The sequence below is a fragment of the Passer montanus genome, unplaced genomic scaffold (assembly GCF_014805655.1).
Source record: "Passer montanus isolate IOZ18808 unplaced genomic scaffold, ASM1480565v1 scaffold24, whole genome shotgun sequence".
Taxonomy (NCBI): Eukaryota; Metazoa; Chordata; class Aves; order Passeriformes; family Passeridae; genus Passer; species Passer montanus.
Genome location: NW_024367037.1, coordinates 6,853,384 through 6,872,685, shown reverse-complemented (window position 1 = coordinate 6,872,685; position 19,302 = coordinate 6,853,384). Strand labels below are relative to the sequence as shown.

The 19,302-nt window shown below is 39.6% G+C and overlaps 1 protein-coding gene across 5 annotated transcripts in view; it reads right to left on the bottom strand.

The window, feature by feature from the left end:
- ZNF516 (zinc finger protein 516) overlaps positions 1-19,302 on the bottom strand; it is a 102,539-nt gene that overhangs the window by 64,522 nt on the left and 18,715 nt on the right. The window contains exon 1 of one of the 5 annotated variants that reach the window (XM_039711106.1): positions 13,260-13,347. The exons of the other annotated variants lie outside the window; for them this stretch is intronic. The gene's annotated coding sequence lies outside the window, so the exon portion shown is untranslated. Of the gene's footprint in view, positions 1-13,259; positions 13,348-19,302 lie in introns of those variants that run through there. 5 annotated transcript variants of the gene reach the window in all.

Genomic DNA, 19,302 nt, shown 5'->3' with positions numbered 1-19,302 from the left:
CAGTCCACCATGTTCCTCTGCCAAGAGCAACAAGGACTTTAAACAAAAAAAAAATAAAAAAACAAAAACAAAACACCCAACCACCCCCCCAAAAAAACCCAAAAAAATAAACCCATGGGAGGCATGATCACGTTGAAAAATAATCTTACTGAAAAATTCCTTCTAGATGATGAAATGATAGGACATAGCATGTAAGTATCTAGTTGAATTTGAGGAAATTGTGTTTTTGAAGAACAGCAGCGTGGAGAGAGGCTCTCTGCTGATTTGAGAAGGCTCAGGTCACCTCAGAGCCAAACAGACTCTGCCACTTAGGGCAAAGATGCCAGACAAGAGCAAAGTGCAGGAAGAGAGGGGACAAAAGACAGAAAGTGGTACAGCTGCCCCACCAGCCCTGGAGCTCACTGAGCCACAGAGACCTTTCTCCCCATCCTTGTCTTCTCCCTAGGCTACAGACTCCGTCCTCCAACACACCAGCCTTGCTCTACCTGCACGCCCTCCTCCTCCTCACTTTGTGAGGGGACATGGCTTCCTCTGAACAGCCACATCCCACGGGGCTCATCAGTCCATCACTCTGAATAAAGGCTCAATCCTGCCATCCCTATCTACACACCAGCCCTACCCAAATGCCTCTCATACCCATATCACCAGACTATGGACTACAGACTACACCAGAGCGCAGAAGAATGAGCTTATCTTTAAACAGTAAGCCTGTAGCTGAATTTGCAGGAAATTCTGGCATTTTGCAGCCTACAAAGGTAAAGGCAGCATAGTTCTAAGTGGATTTTTTGAGAGGAACCCAAACTAACCCAGTAAAAACCTACCCAAAAATCCCAAGCCAGTTGCAGAAGACTGGCAAAGTTTCCAAATGTATTCAGTTATCAGAAGTAGCAATCTGGACAACAGACCTCCTGAAGTCTGTTAAAGCCTGCCAAAATTGACACTGAACTGAAAAATGAAAAGCTTCTGGAAAAACAAACAAGAAATTTCTATTAATCTATTTCCACTCAGGCTTTTAAAATCCTTTAAAACATTTTTTGCAAAACGTTTTTTGTTTAATTATTTTCAACCACCCTTCCCCTGCAGCTGGTGAAGCTCTTCCCATTTGCAAAGTTTGCTGTCTGAACCCTGAGATATTATTTTGAGCTTCTCCAAATACATCATGTGTTTTTGTGTCTTTCTCCCTCCATGAGCTAATGACATTTTGCAGCAGGCTTCCGAGCAGCAGCCAGGAAAGCAGAGACAGGCCTTTCCCAACTGGTGCCGCACCCTTAGCAAAGGAAGGAATCCATGAAATAAAGGTAAAAACACTAATGCTGAAAAAGCTGGAGGTACAAGTTTGCAACGAGGTGATCGCTTTCAAAATGAAGTCAGCAAAACCTCTGTAACCCAGATTTTTGTGTGGGTCCTCAGGAATCAGTTCAGGAGCCAAGCTGGGGGTGGGGGGGAAGTTTGTTTTCACACTGCTACAGGGTATGTTGAGAAACACAGAGCTGTCACCCACTCAGTACATACTTTGTGTTTTAGTGTACTGTGCGTGTTTGTCTTCTGAGAGACAAAGAAATGTACTTTACTAGTTACACTGTAGTATTCTAAGCAATGAATTGAAATGTATCATTAACATCCAGGACAAGCTTTATCTTGCTACCAAAACAAAGGGACCATTCTTTGAACAAATTGAGGGGGAAAATCCCATAATGACAATGAAGAGTTCCTCTCCCTAAAAACTGTGCTGCACAAGAGTAACAATTACGGGCTTATATTCTACAGACGGAGGTTGCGAATGGCTGCATGAAGCGATGCATTCACTATTGGGAGAGTAAGTACCATTGATGACAAGGCCTTGGGGCTTCTGCTGTTCGCAGACCAATCAATAATCCATTATGAACAAACTACATTTCCCCCTAATATGAAGAAATGAATAAAAGGGAACCACTAACACTAGTACTTTCATGGAAAAAAAGCCCAACAATGCAGAAATCACAAAATGCCATCACAAGACTTAAAACTATTGGTGATGTCTAACACTGACAGAACTATCCACAATAATCCTTTATCTTACAGCAGTTGCTGGAGACCATTACATTATATTAAAAAAAAAAATTAAAAAAGCTTATTTTAACAGCAAGATTTTTTTCAAGGCTACTTATTCTGGCTACAGGACAAAACATAAAGCAACATTAATCTTTCAAGGCAAGGAGGAGAAAATGAACTAACTTCACACAAACATCTACCAGCTTGCTTCAAACTATTTTCTAATGCAACGTAAATAAGAACTTCTAATTAGAAATAACTGTCCAAATGTGACTGGTCAACCATAACAAGACTTTATTGCAGCAGCTGCGCTACCATCCAGACACGAGGCCCTGAAACTGTTGTTCTCCCATTGTCATTGTCAGATGCTACAATACAATCAAGAGAGGATCCATTTAAATAGCACAACCACAGCAAACCTTAGCATCCTGAGCCCAGTTTCTACCCAGACCTCTCAATACAGCACCAGAAGGCAGAAGATAAAAGCTCTCCTGAAAAATTACAGATAAATAAATTTAAAAAAAACCAAAAAGTTACTGATTTTTTTTTTGATGGGTAACAGTAAATTAGACCCAAAAGAAACACTGAGACTGATACTAGTAATGCAAAAGGCAGCCTATGTCCTTTTTTGAAATGTAAAGACTTAGTAGTTAAAGTTGACCCTGCAGGGTGGGGGGCTAGTGGGAATGAATGCACAATGTGATTATTGATCAGCCCTAGAAAAGCCAAGAACTGCACCAGTGCAGATGTGATTTTTCTTTTCCTAGGGTCATTACTGATATATATTGGCAAGTCAAAAGCTCTTATTTTGACATGCTGTAACAGTATCATTAATTCTGGAAATAAGCATAAACTTAGGTAACAAAAAAACCAAAAAAAAAAAAACCACCCACACCTTAAAACCCCAATGACAACAACAAAAAAACCCTCAATTTTACTTCAGCGTAACAGTAATGCTATTTGGCCACACCCACCAAGGGAGTTACTTTAGTGACTTCTTATTCCCAAAACCTAACATTTAAAAGTTCAAGAAACATTTACAGTTCTGACAGTTTCAAATAAAAAAGTAAGTCAGTTACAAGCAAAGTCACCTCAATCCTGTGTATTACCTCCTTATTCAAATCGATGGCATTGATGCTGTCTATTCATGCATGTCTATGGAGATGCATATATACATGGGCAGCACAGTATTTTCCCAGCATCCAACAGTGCTTTTATATTTAATGATCTTGTTAGAGTTTCCACTGCAGACCAATTTACACAGAGTTGTAACATGGCCATTTTAATCTTCAGTGTGGGGGCTGATCTCAAACTGTATGGGCGGGGTATTTTTCTGTTAATATGCTCTGTTCCAGGCTCAGCTTCTATCTTACAACACCAAAAAATTTTAAAAGTACCTATTTTTATTTGCAGTGTCATGACAAGGACATCGTTAGGTTTTTTGCAATTTTTACATTATCTGTATAGAAGAACAGGGACTGGATCATCAGCTGGCAGAAAACTGAGGAGTGCAGTACATGGCACACACAGACACACACCCACTCCTTCTTGCTGCCTCTTTCGTTTGCCCCATCAATGCAAGCTACACACAAACCACATCCTCAGCTGCTGTAAGTGCACACAATGCCATGAAATCAATTTGTATCAATTCAGAATCTGCACCACTAACTAAAACTGGAATGCCTTTGTGCAGTGTACATCAAGATCTGAATGCAAGAAAAACATGACCATAACTGAAGGTAAATATTTTGAATTGTTGATTTCCTACCCAGCAAAAGTTACACGATGCAACCTTGCCCTAAGTGCCCACCCAAATTCCACTGTCATAATTAACAACTGCACCAGTAAGGAACAAACTTCAGCGCTTTAGTAGATTCATGCAGCGCTCTAACCTGTCCATAGCAGACCTCAAATGCAAAAAGCTGTATCCTTAATACCAAACAAGTTTACTAGCTACAGACATGTGTTCACCAGATCAGTGGAAGGCAAATATTATTTCAATGGGCCATTGCTGCAAGATAAGCTGTGTGAAGAATTAAGAAATTCAAGGTAATAAATTAATTTCACTTATACCTAATATATCCTACTGCTCAAACTGCAACAGTAAAATCATTACCTTATAAATAGAAGCGTTGCCAAGCGTTAACCTCTTAACAGACTAAGAATTGCAGCACTGTGCTTTGATTAACTACTAATGTCTTACTGTAACAAAAATTATTTCTGAAGTAACACCACCAAATTGTTTGCTTACTTCTTCCCCCTCCACAGTATTATAAAGGAATTATAAAGCAGTGAAAAAAAGCAAAAAGAGTGCATTGAAAAAAAAATTTGGGGGGAGGGGAGAAGGAGTGGGGCAGAAAGGGCAGAGGGGAAAGGGAGAGGAACTGTACCCTGAAATACAATAATGAATAATCATATGCAATAAACCATAAAAGCAGTCTGTTAAACATTACCTTCTGAGATAGCACAGAGAAACAACACAAAATTCACAAAACACACAGCTGGCAAAACCTCATTTGCAGATATTGGGCTACTTTTATTTTTTCTTTGTGTGTGTAGAGATATGTATGGGTATGTGTGTGTATATATAAAGTATTTCACTGTAAGCTCTTGTAAAGCACAAACAGCATGGACAAGCGCTATTTTAGGAAGCTCTTTTAAACTTCTTAAGAACTTAAGCAGGTAATTCATTAAGACTTTCAATCATAGTTTTTCCATTCTCTGCAACATTTCTGAATGTCAAGCATGCAGACTATGCCCAGGCCCAGATGAAGACACTGCACTTCCGAGACCCTCACCACCCAAGCTGAAGGTTGCCCTACAGCAGCTGAGACTCTGGACCTACTGTGCTGCTTAAATCACACACACCTTTGGCTCCATGACACCACCAGTCCCAAACCGGCAGAGGACAGCTTGTGGACAGCCAGTGCCTTAGAAACACCTTCATTTCACTTTCTTTACACTGAAGTACACAGTACCCCTGAAGATCAGTCCATCTACAAGTGCAATTTGTGATGATGAGTTTATCTTACACATAAGACGGATGACCGCTAGCAGTTTAAAAGAAGGACCAAAAGCTCCTCAGTTTGCCAGTAGTTTTAAAGATGAGATGTCAGCTATTGCTTCATTACTCCAACAGTTCATTTTAGAGTTTTCTGCAGTTATCATCATTAAAAGCCATTTCCATTTATCCATTTATCACACATGTAGTAAATTCAACTTCGAAATACACTGAATCTTATACTGGCCTGTTCCTGCCAGCACAGAAAAGCAAACATGCATAGCCAGTACAATAGAAGTGTCATAGCCATAAAACATGAGTTAATTTGCACAGTGAAGTAACTACTTTTCTCCTCTTTTCATTGATTTACTTTTTAAACACAAAGGGAAGAAAAGAATAGTCTGGTATCTCAAATTAATACAAAGCACAAGATAACTTTTTCTGGATTTCAAACCTTCCAGTCAGGAGAAAAAAAACTAAACATGAAATCACATCTTTCAGCTGTCTGTTGATCTGGCTTATTTTGGTATGAAGTGCTGAACTATCTCTGTGGAACATCGCTGCAGTGTATCACCTAAAAGAGACAAACATCCCATCCACTCCTTATAAATACAATTTCAAAACATATTTTACCAGCCCTGACAACTTTGCTCTTATAACAGCACAATGAAAAGCACGCTTCAGGATTTGGCAGGTCAGGACATTGTGAAATCACAAGATGAACCCCGATAACTCTGTTCAGAACTGCTCCGTACATGTACTTCTCCTCTCCTTGCAATTTAATCAAAGACTTGGAACCTTTGGGTCAGTCCTTCACCTGCAACGTACAAGGCACTTTCCCAGAACTCCAAAGATAGACAGAAATTTACCCAAATGCAGAAAATGATTCTGTGTTAGATCATCTGTGAAAAAGAAAGGCCTGGGTGGACATCTCCAAAACCATTCCTGAGCTCACTGCTCACCTTTAGTACAGGAGAGTTAAGGGCATTAAAAAAGCAAAGGAACAAACCCCACCCTTACTTAGATACTCTGGTGACAGCCTCAACATGCAAATGCTGAGCAACTACTTCAAAACAAATGAAAACCTCTGAAATTATCACTCACAGGATAGCAAGCAAGCAAGCCTGCAAGGAAGAAAGGTCTGATGGCACAGGCTGTTGCTGGTTTATTTATTTTTCCATACGCCACAACTATAACTTGCAAGACAAATCTATCAACCGGTAAGAAAAACATGAATTACATACACCAAGAACACCAACCTGTTTGCATCACAAAGTATTAGTTAGACTTTATTACTGCTTTCAAAAAATGAGTGTATGCATACCACATGCACAGACCAGCATCGTCTCCTCTCACCACTCTTCACAACAGAGACCTCAACATGCGAACATCGCCACGTGTGTCACTGCTCTTTCCACCACAGCCCAGGTCCCTGCCCATCCCACACCACTTCTGTGGCACTGCTGCCCTCTGACCTGGCTCCACCCCACCACTGTCACCACCATGCCTCCTACCCCCAGCTATCACACACCCTGCCTGCCTGTCACATTCCTCCTGGACCACCTGAGGTCAGCTGCCAGGCTCACACTCCCTTCCTGGCCACCGCCATCCCGCAGATGTACTTTAAAAGCCAAGTCTTTTCCCCACTCTTCTCCATCTGTCTGCCTGCCCTCCAGCCCTTTCTCAGCTGTCCCCAACACTTCTGCTTTTTCCAGGAGCACTTTCACTTCCTTGTGTCTCCCAAACCTGTTTGAGCCCTTCATGACTAATTCTTCCATTTGGGCTCTCCCTCATTAGTACAGCCTCAGTCTCTGCTCACTGGCTTGTTTGCCAGGACATTCCAGCACACTCTCACATGGCTCCTCCTTGCCCCTTCTGTCCTCTTCCCCAGAAGATGCCCACTCTTCAGGCTTTTATATCCTCAGTTACAACAGAGGTATCTCCAGCCTGCAAGCCTGTAACTTGTCCCACTCTGTTCAGTAACTGCTGCTGTCCCAAAAATCAAAGGATGCCAACACCCAAATGCCTTGTGTGTGAGGTTCAAGCACCATTCTTCTTCTTCAAGGACCTACAAAGTTCCACCCTACTCTCTTTTGTGTGGGCAGTGACTCACCCTCCCTAATACAGCTTTTATATCTGTTTCCCACTTACGACCTTGTGTTCTGACACTGCATTTAGAACTGGTTTTTCATTATATTTTCATTCATTCTTAAATTATATTTTCCACAAATGACTCAAAATCATTTTCTAAAATTAAATCCATCACTCTGTTTTGTATGGCTTTTTCCCCCTAATGCATAATACGTGTACTACATATTGCTATGTTCTAATTGGTATGTATATTCCTCAAGGCAGGAATTTGAGATCTTTTGTATGTGCTCTTTTATGTACTTTTAAACAGTGCCAAATGTTCCAACTTCAAATAATTTCTAAGAGCAAATTATCATTATAAAGTCAAGATTCACCTTTTCAAAGAGTCAAAGTCCCTCTTTTCATCAGAGGTACAGAGAGAAGTTGAGAAATAGCTTCTCTCCCATGAGCTCCAAAAGTAAACTAACCCTTCTTCTGCCTACCCAGAGTTCATCTCCTAAGTTAACCAAAAGGACCATCAAATAAATGGTAAAGGTAAGCTAGTAAAGAAGCTAACAAGGCATACATCACATCACTGACCTCTACCCTGTCTGCCTATTTGAAACATACACTTCCAGCCAATGTATTTACATTTAATAACAAACACAAAGCATAATGACAAATAGAATTCAAGTGCTGCACTTCTCTCTCAATTTCTTCATAAGCAACTGGAGAAAAAGTAGGCTATGCAGAACAGCAAATTAAAGGGTTAGATCCTTAGGGGTGATGCTCACTTCAGTGACATATTCTTCTTACAGGAGTTAGTCTCTTTCTACACATGGGACTTTAAGTATGATTTGAAAGCTTTTCAAACTCACTTTCCTCCAGCATGAGCATGCTGCTTTATATCACACATTTTCCCATTCTGCAAATAGAAATATACTCCTCCACCCCTCAGGGCAATGCTGAAGCAAGTAGATTTTCCACCAGAGAAGCACAACATCACTGTGACTCTAACTCCAAGAGCAGAATCTGAGCCACACTGCTAAATCCTTAAACCTGTTACACAACAAATAAGCATGGATTACAGCATGGCTGGTTCATTATGGGATGTTTTGTGATGCTATTCCTAACACATAAACGCCATTTGTCTTGGCCACATACATAAAGACCATTCTCCTATTTTAGGTTATCCATCTTTACCATCGCTTTCACTGCTCTGCATCTCACCCATTTATTACTAATTTACTTCCTATTTAATACATTTCTACACTGTAGACAGTGTTAAATAATCATGATGTAACAGCACAGTATTATATTTGCTCTATATATAAATAACTGCTACAATACACTTACCTGACATTTCTTACTACCAAAACAAACCATTTATAACTATATATTACCTTTAGTACTCCATGGCTACTCTACTTGCAGCACTAAACAAAGCACAGAAATAAAAAGAAGCAATCTACACCAGGGAGGTTTATATTTCAGTAGAAACAGCAAGCATAAGTTGCAGAAATGCCTGACTAAAAGCACATTTTTAGGCAGGTGTAATCTAATTTTGGCAGGTTTACAAGAGTCAGCTACAATATTTGCTAATACTTTAGAGGATTTGGGATTTTATTTTTTTAACAGTTTCAGATAAGCACACCTGTATTCACTTCCTTTAGTAATGGATACATTTACCAAAGCTACTGTTTATAATCTGAAGACATGATTTTCTCACAAGTAAAAACTTGCCATATATGTAAGAAACAAACAGCCTCAATTTGACCAACAGTAAAAAACCACAATCTTGAAAGAAAAACACACACGTTATTACTACTGTGTATGGGGTCAAAAGTACACCACCTTATCTATAAGCAAGTATTTTGTAAAAATAAGGAAACTTTTTCCTTAAACCCTTGTATCAGGTTTGTATTCAAACAGGACAACTCTTTTCAAGATCACAACTCTAAAAATATAGGTTTACAACTAAAAGTATTGTCCTTCCTTCTGTTACACTTCTTTTTTCACAGGCTTTCAAGTATCCCTTGAACTTGATTAATTCAAGCATGATTCATTCAACTATCATTTAAAATCAAGGTGTTAATTAAATACAATATCCAAAACCAGGCATGGATAAAACTTGCAAAGAAAGCACAATAAAAACAGGTATTATAGTACTGCCAACTCAGAGCACTAAACCTCATGGGTCAAGTGCTCAAATATCATGGTACATCTATCAGCCTTGGTGAGGTTTTTGACCAAAGCTTGGCTGTGGATTCTCTTATTTGTCTTTTAAGCTTTTATAGTACACTCCATCATATCTCAAGCTTCTTCCAATAACCATGAAGTCAAGGAACTTTCTGTTCCCAAAGGCTTACATCTTCTCTTTTGGAACCACTGCAGAAAAAGGGGCTTTGGGCTGCCTTCTCCACTGACAAAACTCTAAGTGGGAAAACCATAACTGAAGCAAACAGATGTGGTATTCTTTTGCTCTGCTGCTTCAATCATAAAATACTCCTCAGAAGGTTAAAACAGCTTACCTACAAACATCTAATACAGGGGGCCAGAACAATCCCATTTGCATTCAGTGGATGGATGGTCAAATGCACAGAGCATACATAGCCTCCACTTACTCGATGGGATTTAGAGGTAAGCAAAAAATTAAGGCAAAGAAAGATCTTCTGCCAGAATGTTTTCAGTATTACCCTGAATATAAGTAGAATACATGGTGACAACACCACTGTAAGACAAGACAGCTCTGAAGGAGTTGACAAACCCCACTGTGTCTCACTGGGTTGGTCATTTGAAAAACTGTGTCTGTCTTGGGTACAGCTAAAGGCAGTTACAGCATCTGCTAACACTGAAACCAGTAAGAGCCAAATTTTAGGTATCCCGTAAAGGCGAAGTCAACAGACCAACCCTCTGAGACATAGCAATAATGCTGGAAAATGAAGTCCAGAATAGCCTCTGTTTCATCACTTATTCTCTAGCGTATTATCAACTTGGAACTTGTGAAAACAATGTTCCTTCATGTGCTTCAGGTAATAAACCAGAAGTGCAAAGGGTGGTCTCATGCTGCTACCTAGATGACTGGACCAAGAGAAGCTGGTCCAGCCTCTGAAGTGGTGTTTGGCCATCTATTGGCCCCATCTGGTCAACATGGTACCTCTTGCACGAGGCAACTGCTCTTTGGGAACCCCATTATGACAGCTGGATACAGCTCATTTCATCAAAAAGTTTCTCTCCTCTCGGGGCTTGCAGAAAGACTGCCACCAAACAAGAGCTTACACCCACTCAAGACTTTGGTTACAAACTGAGGGTCAAATTCTAACCTGAATCAGATAAGTGTCCCTCCTGATGTACTGCAACGACTTTACCACTCACTGCACACTTATATCCATCCAAAAAAGGAGACACCAGCCCTTCAGTTTTTGTTTTGAAGTCCAAGGCTGACATTTACCTTCGTTATACATTTAGAATTACTTCCTTTTGCACTGGAATTCTTTTTAAACCTTGCCTGAGCCTATGAGATGCACATCAGCTGGAAACCAAGATACCAAAAATTTAAGTTCCCAGTTTGCTTAGCACACCTCACCACTATCTAATCAATTCACATAAGGCTTAATACTTGCAAATGGACAAACTAGAAAAGCCCATCCAGACTAAGAAACCAAAAATACTCATATATGACCTCTAGCTTAGTCACTGAACTGCAAACTGGTCAAACTGGGAAAGTACCCCAAGAGGCTTCTGATGCTCCAAGCACTGTCAGAGGAAAGATAAGGGAAGGAGCACAAGAATCTTCAGCCTGCCCCAGTTCAGACCCTCTTACGTTCCCATGACTATTAGTAACAAATCCAAAGGCATCTGCTGCTGTATAAAAAAGGGTGAAAGCCTGTCCACACTGTGATCTTACAGCCTAGCCACCTCCAGTCCAAGGTGGGGAGTCACTTTAATGTGGCCACAGAATTTCAGGGCTAGGCTTATCTTTCACAGCAAGCTGCAAAACAGCTGGCACTTCAGCCACCCAGAGCACAGCCACCACCTCTGGCACAGCAGCAGGAATACTCCTTGGCAAGGTAAAGAGGACTCCCTTCCCTGCCTTTTTATGAACATATGCAGGAGGTCAACAGTGTCCAAAAGAGCTGACAACACAACTTTCAAACCGGGAAGCCAAATAGTGCTGATTCCCTGGAACAAAAAAAAACAAACAACAAAGCTCTGAAAACATGCACATTTCCCTCTGCTACCTATTCTGTTTGTGTGTCACTACTTCCATCTGCACAGGCTGTCAGGAACACAGACACCTCCCTTACTGCAAACCAGACACTGCCACAGCTGCCTACAAGAGGCTTCGGAGACATCCTCCTTGTGCCTCCAACAAATGAACCTGAGTGACCAACTCACAGCAATTATCTTGCAGCCAAAGGGAAGGAACAAAAATCAAGTTAATAAACATTGGTAACTAATGACAGGGATTTTTTAAATCTTAAACAATGATATTTTTAAAATGTCAGCAAGATTTAAAGGGCATTCAGTACACAGATTTTTTGAGTAAAGGGCATGCAACTATGAAGGGAGGATGTTATCAGTGTATTTGCACATACACCAAACTTCACAGCTCTCACTGCAAAACCACTAGTTTCTCTGTTTGAAACAGTGAAACTCATCTGTAGAATTTCTGCAGCTAACAAGCATTAGATTTCACTTTCCAGCAACAATACGGCCATCATATTACAAACACCATCAAATAAAATTTTAATTATTTTCTAAGAGTCAGTTGGTAGCTATTAATAAAGACAAACTGGTAGGGAAAGCCAGCCAAAAGGAAGTAAAGACCAAATGTGTACCAGTATAGCAAGGTCTAACTTTACTGAATAACAACTTTAAAACAATAAAAATATTTGGACTCACCTATTATCAACCTTCATCCCAACATTTATTTTAAAGTATTTCTCCTAACCCAGAATCTATATAAGCTCTTGACCAAAGTAGTTTAGAAATCATGAAATATATGTTAGTATCTAAATAAGAGAAAGAGCAGTAATTTTACAGGCTTTCACATTTACATCTCAAATTCTTTTGAGTAACTTCCATTAATCTCTCTTTACAGCTTTTTCAGAGTTCATAATGCTTCCTGCAGCTTGAAATAAAACAAACTGCAGAGATGTCAGAAAGCTATAGATGCACGCTTTAATTACCCTATATTAATAATGTTTGTCATCTACATCAACATTGTAAATGAAAACAACACATGCAGATCCAGAGATGTGCTTGCGAGAGTTTGTACCCTGGGCCACCACGCCTGTGCGGCAGCAGCTAATTACGGGGGTGAGCTATGCCAATATGGAGCTCGCGCTTGTGTTGCAAAAAAGAGCAATTCCTAGCCCAGCTTAGGTTTAACTGCACAGCGTGGGGCTTGGGGAAAAGAGCCACATTTTGTACTGATATTATTAGAGTGGTATTTTGCACAAAACTGAGAAGTATGTTTCCGTATACATGAAATAAACCAAAAGCGCAACTGAAACGACACCTCATGCTGCATTTCCTTATCAAGGGATCTGCAACCCAAAATATTTAAACTACTCTGATAACCCTCTGACAGGAACATACTAAACTCCAAGGCATAAAAACACAACGTATCTTAGCCCAGCACAGAAATATCAAATTTAAAAGCTATTTCATTTGTAAATGCATCATTATTAGAAGAATGCTTATTGCTTCACTGGTTCATATTCCCAAGTCTCTGGCCTGTTGAGCAAGTACGTGAAACAACATCTATGCATTTTATAATTAAGTTATCTCCACATTATTGTTCTTGTTCTGCACTGATGAAAGCACTAAAGGAAGAAATGCAGCTGCTGAGCACCAAAGGTGCTCCTCATTTAAAGTACCTTGCAAAACAAAGGCTGAAGTCAAAAGTTGGTCACATTCATTCAGCACAATAAAACCTTTCCAGGGACAGTTGCCACAATCAGCAACAATCAGTCATAAAATGTGCAACAAAATCAGTTTTTCACTCTTCAATTCCAGCATTCACAGGTAGATTTTCTGCTAGTGTTACAGTTACTTTTATCTATAATTATTTGAATCAATTATCTAAAGAAACACAACCAACAGCTGAAAAACTACATGTACGGTTTTAATTACTCTCTTTATGTCTTACCATGCAGTTTGCTCTAACATTTTTCCAGCTGGCCAAGAAAAGGAAACATGTGTCAAGGTCAGAGAGAAATAGCTGGTTCTTGCTTCATTTGAATTCCAGTTCTGGGCAACAACAACAACAAAAAAAAAATCTAGCAATTTAAGCAGGAAACTGGCTTAATAGTTCTGATTTCATCTTTTCCATGAATGGAGAAGCAACATACAGCAAGCCTGTCTGCTTCTGCTTGTTTCATCAATAAGGGAATTAAAAAAAAAAATTAAAGCCTCAGATTTGGTCTTGCTGAAGCAGATCTGGAAGCAGTGGCTGATTTAATAAAGCTAATCTTCAGTGAAGCACATGATACGTAAATTGCAGACCACAGTAGTGTGTAGCTTTCCTAAAACTACAGTGTTGGTTTCCACCATGAATTGGAACCTCTTGTACAAAACTTCTGAGGACCATCAAGTGCAAGTGCTGTCCTGTTACCGTTCCTTGTCATAAAATTTAGTGTAATTTCAGAGACATTGCAAGCACTCTGTGGCTCTACTATGGCTGACTTCGAGCTTAACTGCTGCAATGTTGGTTGGTTTGTTTTTTTTAATCATTTTTATGGTAATAAATTCCCCTTTCTGACAGACACTGTTCATATCTGGCATCAAAATAACAGAGCATGCATAATCATGAGGACATTTTCTTAAAATCTGAGACACTACAGCAGTGATTCAGATGAAAAAAATACTTTTTCTAAAACCAGAGCTGTCCTTCATCTTAAGAAAAGCAGTAAGAGATGAGGCCAGCACCCCAACTTCAGAGGGCACAAATGATTTAGAAGTAGGCAAGAGCATCCTTCTTTGAAAATGTGTCTTCTTGACCTCATGCTTTGAGTAGCCCTCTTATGCCAGAAGTCATATGTCATAACCTCTCCATTAGTTAGCCTGAGCTGTAATGTTTTACTCTGATAATATCTTGGTACAGTGAGTTCCACAGGTCAAATGTCTTTGAGAGGTCACTTCATTCTGGCACCCAACCACTTGAAGAAGTTTCTTTTCAATCAAGCCTCACCCCAACTCCACAGACTGTGATCAGGAAATACTGGGTTTGAACAGAAGTTCAATGTAGAATATTGGTGAAATAACCTGAACCTAAAGCAATTTTCCTCAATGACTACATTTAATTTGAAACAGATATTTAGCCAGTTTTACCATACAGTACATTTTGCACGTGCACAGATGCACAATACAGGCAGAGAGTGGAAAAGGCACAAACTGAAATTTTCAAAGCAGCTGAAGAGTCTTAGAAATGGTGTTAGAAGTTGAAAACTTCAGCTATGCTTTTTTAAGTCTCCTCACTTGGCTTTTTTATGCAAGAGTTAATCAGATAACTCAGTGGTAAGTACTCAAGAATGCACAGCTAGAAAGGAAAAAAAGTCTCTAGCACAGAGAAGGAAGTGGGGAAAAACAGAGGGAGGGAGGTTATAGTGTGTGTTTTTGAGGGAAGTTATTTTTTGGTCTACCCTTTAGTGCATAGGAGTTCAGCAGGCTTTAACTACTACTTTGAAAATACCCCAATTTGTCTGCAAACTAAAAGGTGTCTGAAACCATTAAACTTCCAGAACAACTACATAAAAGGACACAGCGAATCCTGCTTAAAATTTAATAACAAGAAGTATTTTATATTGTCTGAGGAAATCTAGGATGTCCTAAGCTTCACAGCATGTCCATACAGCATGGAACTATTTCAGGATGTATTTAGAACTGCTCATTCAGGAATACAATTTCCTAAAATATGTAGTCTTATAATCTCCATGCTTCATTGTATATTACTAGAACAAAATTATCTGTTGCACATTATTCACAGTGTCCTAAAAAGGCCTGCATTTGAGAAAGCCTCACCCGTCCTCTCATTCCATATAAAACCATTGAACTGCTCCAAATGGTAAAGTCATCATTTTGTAATTATAACTCTAAATTAAGGCTTTTGTGTTGTTAATTCTCCAGGAAAACTTGCACCTATGTTTTACAATGAAAGGAAAAATATCAAAATACATCTTACTGAAGGTTTATGAATGAATCCATTGTATCACTGACAAAACATACATACAGCCAAAATCTGTTCTAGTTCCACATCAGTTTTTTCCTTCTACATGAACAGAAGTTGACCTAAAATTATTTTCCTTTCTGAAACCAAATGCAGAGAGTGAGCTGTGCTGTAAATACAGGTATTTCAGGTATCTTAAAAATAAAGTTATTAAGAATGGAAGAAATTTAAGCCATTAACTGAAACTTTACAGAACCCCCAGTTCTGGAAACACTTATATAACTGAGTAACTTCAAACACATAAATAATCATTTAAGTCCAGTGAGGCTAGTATTATTTTCAAAACCACTCATACCTTCTGAATATGAGCAGAATCGTGACACAGTATATTTAATAAAAAACAAAATCAGAGATTTCACTGTGAAACTTGAAAATTTCTTCCCAAAAAGACTTTACTTAAAATACATAATCAAATTCTACTCATCTGCTCCAAGCAAAAACACCTGCAAGATTCAGAATTATTTAAAATTAAACCTGAAATTTCACAAATGATGTGCAAACATTTTTCAAACACTTCATTGGCTCTGGAGATACTAACTAGGTTACTAATTTAGGTAAAGAATTTTCATGTCTCGGGTATCTCTACAAACCATCATGTTTAAGTGCTTAACAAGGAAAGCCTGCTTTTCAAAGTGCTTATTATAGCATTTCCCGTTGACTGCAATGGGATTTCCAAGTACTGAGCTCTTCTGAGTTAGGGAATACTTAATAACAGGACACAGGAGTGCAAATTAAGAAATCTATAATTAGGTCATCCAGATTTTACAGTTTTTACCTGAATAACTAATTTGTACATTGTACTAGAGATGAGAAACTATCACACACACAAAAACAAGGAAAAAAAAATCAAACAAAAACAAACCCCTAGAAATTGTGACACAGTAAAATACAAAGCACACGCCCTTGCTATGAGAGAACGCCAATAAAAGACTGGAGCTTTGATCTTATTTTCAACAGTCACTCATATAATGGCAGAAATATCCTTAATCCTCCAAAATATATTCAGCCAAGACTACAAGATGCCACTGCTTTCTCCATAAGCATTAAACAGAGGATGACTTCACCTGAGAAGTCCTTTAATCCTTCCCATATTACTTTGTTGTCTAAGCACACAGCAAAAAACCCTCCTGTTGTACCTCTCCTTGGATCCGTGGAGAACATTCTCTGTAACTTGGATGCAATAAACTGCAGTTCATTTTTCAAGTGTGGAATCAATATCGTTAAGTGGGAATCTGGGTGGGTTTTCCTTCCCCTGTATGAATGCTTGTAACCATTATTGAATCATTTCTCATCTGCTATCTTGCATAATGCCAGCATTTGCTCTTTCACCTTTGTTTCTGCTGCATCTCCACTTTCAGAACCTGCTTCCAGACTCATTTTGGAGGCACAGAGAGTCACAGCAGGGTTGGTGAGATCATTTCTTTGGGATGCTCACTTCCTGCTATGTTAAACAAACAAACAAAAGCACAACAAACAAACAAACAAAAAAAGTCACTTCCTGATACTTTCATTGGTTTTTCTCCTCCTAAACTTTAGGGCATTAGTGACTCAGCTCCCAAATGAAACTGATGCTGGAAAGCTGTCAGGAAACTACATTTATTTGGCAAGTTATTAGGTGTTGCAAATGTTTATGTTGTAATTTAGAGAAATTATCTGTTACCAATACTTCAACCATCTCAATCACTGATTTCCTAACATTACACACCCATAACCGAAAGACGGATCAATACGCATCTGATGATCACCAAACATGAACTGCCCCTTTACAGTATTGATCAGCAGCTTCTTCTGCACGTGCAGCAGTTCGAGGGAATAACAGGCACTTGGCAGTATCAACACTGCGCTGACAGAAAGAGAAACTGGCTGGCACTCGTGCAACATCGTGTCAGTAGATACCACGTCCATCAAACGCTGACAGTTTGGCAGATCAGACGCTCTCTGCCATAATGTCATAATGACTTCAATTTACTTCTCCGCAGCACCCAAAGGCTGCGATTTTATGAGCTATCCAAGTCTCTTCTCTTCAAGAAAGATACTCTCTTGTTTTTGCAGGCTTGACAGCTTCATATATTTCCTTAAAGTTTCCTAGCAGGCATAACCAGAACAGTAAGAAACACAAAGCTGTTAACTGATTCCCTCATTATTTATACAAATAACTAAAGTTTTATTTAGAAATTAGAATTTCACTCTCAAAATTCAAACAGTGGCATTTTTCAATTACTGAAAAACAAACAGAAGCAGAAGGAAACCCCATAAAACCCTAAACCCTAGGATAGTGACTTTCTCAAGCCCAAGGTCAACAGGGCTGCCTTCACTCCTAACTGAAGAGTAAGATGCCAGCATTCAAGCTTCCATGCACCAAGAGGAGGCAATAACCAATTCAATCAAGAATAGGCAGCAGCACAGGGACAAAGCCAAGTGCCCGCTCCTGTCCACTGTGGATGGAAGAAAGCCTTGGCAGCAATGCGTGTACAGGCACCAGTGGGAGAAAACACACATCAGTGCATGAGGTCATGCAGACACCACCAGCAACCAGGAGATACTCAGGTATTTCCTCACAGTTACTCAGATGCTGCAACAGGGGCAATGATTGTGTCAGTCAACAGTTGAACTGAAACTGCTGTTTAAGTTTTGGCAGAAAAATGCTACACGTTCCTTAATCTGCACTAGCGCTCCTAATTGAACAGGCACTTTTGTTTTCTCTGCCTTTTTGCCTCCCAGCTCCCACAGGTCTTTTCTGCTGGCCAAGACAATGACTTAAATATTTTAAATGGTCTTGAAAAGCACAATTTGAATCTTTTCCTTTAAAACTTAATCAAGTCAAACAAAAAAATGCAGCGAAACCATTATTTTGTAAGAACAGAGGGACTCAGAATTGAGAAATCAAACCTGGGTTTCTGCATGCAATTTCTGTTTGCCACAGGAAACATTTTGTTCTTGTAAAGCACAGGCAGCTAAACCTACAGTTCTGGTAAACTGTAGGTAGAAAACCTACCCACCTGAAAGAGGAGGCAGGGGCGAGGAGGCAGGCTTTCCACCAGAAGACTTCAAAGCACTCCTCTACTCAAACAAAAATGTCTCAACGATTGCATGGAGGTGAGCCAACACCTCCAGGCCATATCCCTGCCCTCCTGTCTCCACCTCTTCCACCCCTACCCCTCCACCAGGGCTCTGCCCTCCACTGCACAGCCACTATCACAAAGATAGACACCATGACACAAGAGACAAGAGCTTTCTTATGGGATTCAGCTGCTCAAGAAGTCCAGCCCATTGGCCTTGAAAGAAGAGACCCACACAGCACAAGGCAGAACTTCCACATTGTTGAATCTACATAAAGCAACAACACCTTTGTTGCAATTTGCAGCACTGTAGTGGTATCATCCTACGTACGGGGGAAAAAATAGCTTGATATTACCTTCAACTTTTATTTAAAAGAAAAACGAACCAACTTTTCATTCACAGTACCAAAAACAATCCTAAAGACAAGTTTATATAAGCTACCTCACTTACACCACAAGTGATTGTTGTATAAATACAGAGTAATTGCATCTTAAACCCTCTGCTTTAAGAGACAGATCTCATTAATCTGAAGTAGGATGCAAACTCTTTTTGTTATGCTGTGCAATCACCCCAGATTATTAGATCTGTAAGATCAGGTATGACCTAGCTCAAACATGCAGATGCCTGCTACACTGCAGGATGCCTCACCTGTCAGTAACTACAGGAAGAGTAACTAAGCACAGGACAATCAAATCTGACTGCACCCTGGTGACTGCATCCAGTTGGTCTTACCACACTTCAGCATACTTGCCAATTGCTACATCCCAACCAAATCCCTTCCTCCTCACCCTAGCAAAGTTACACAGGACATCTAGTGCGTTACTGATGTTTCTCAGCAGACCTGGTTTTCACCTATGTCAGTGTCAAAACCACCAAAACAAACATACACACAAAAAAAAAGCACATG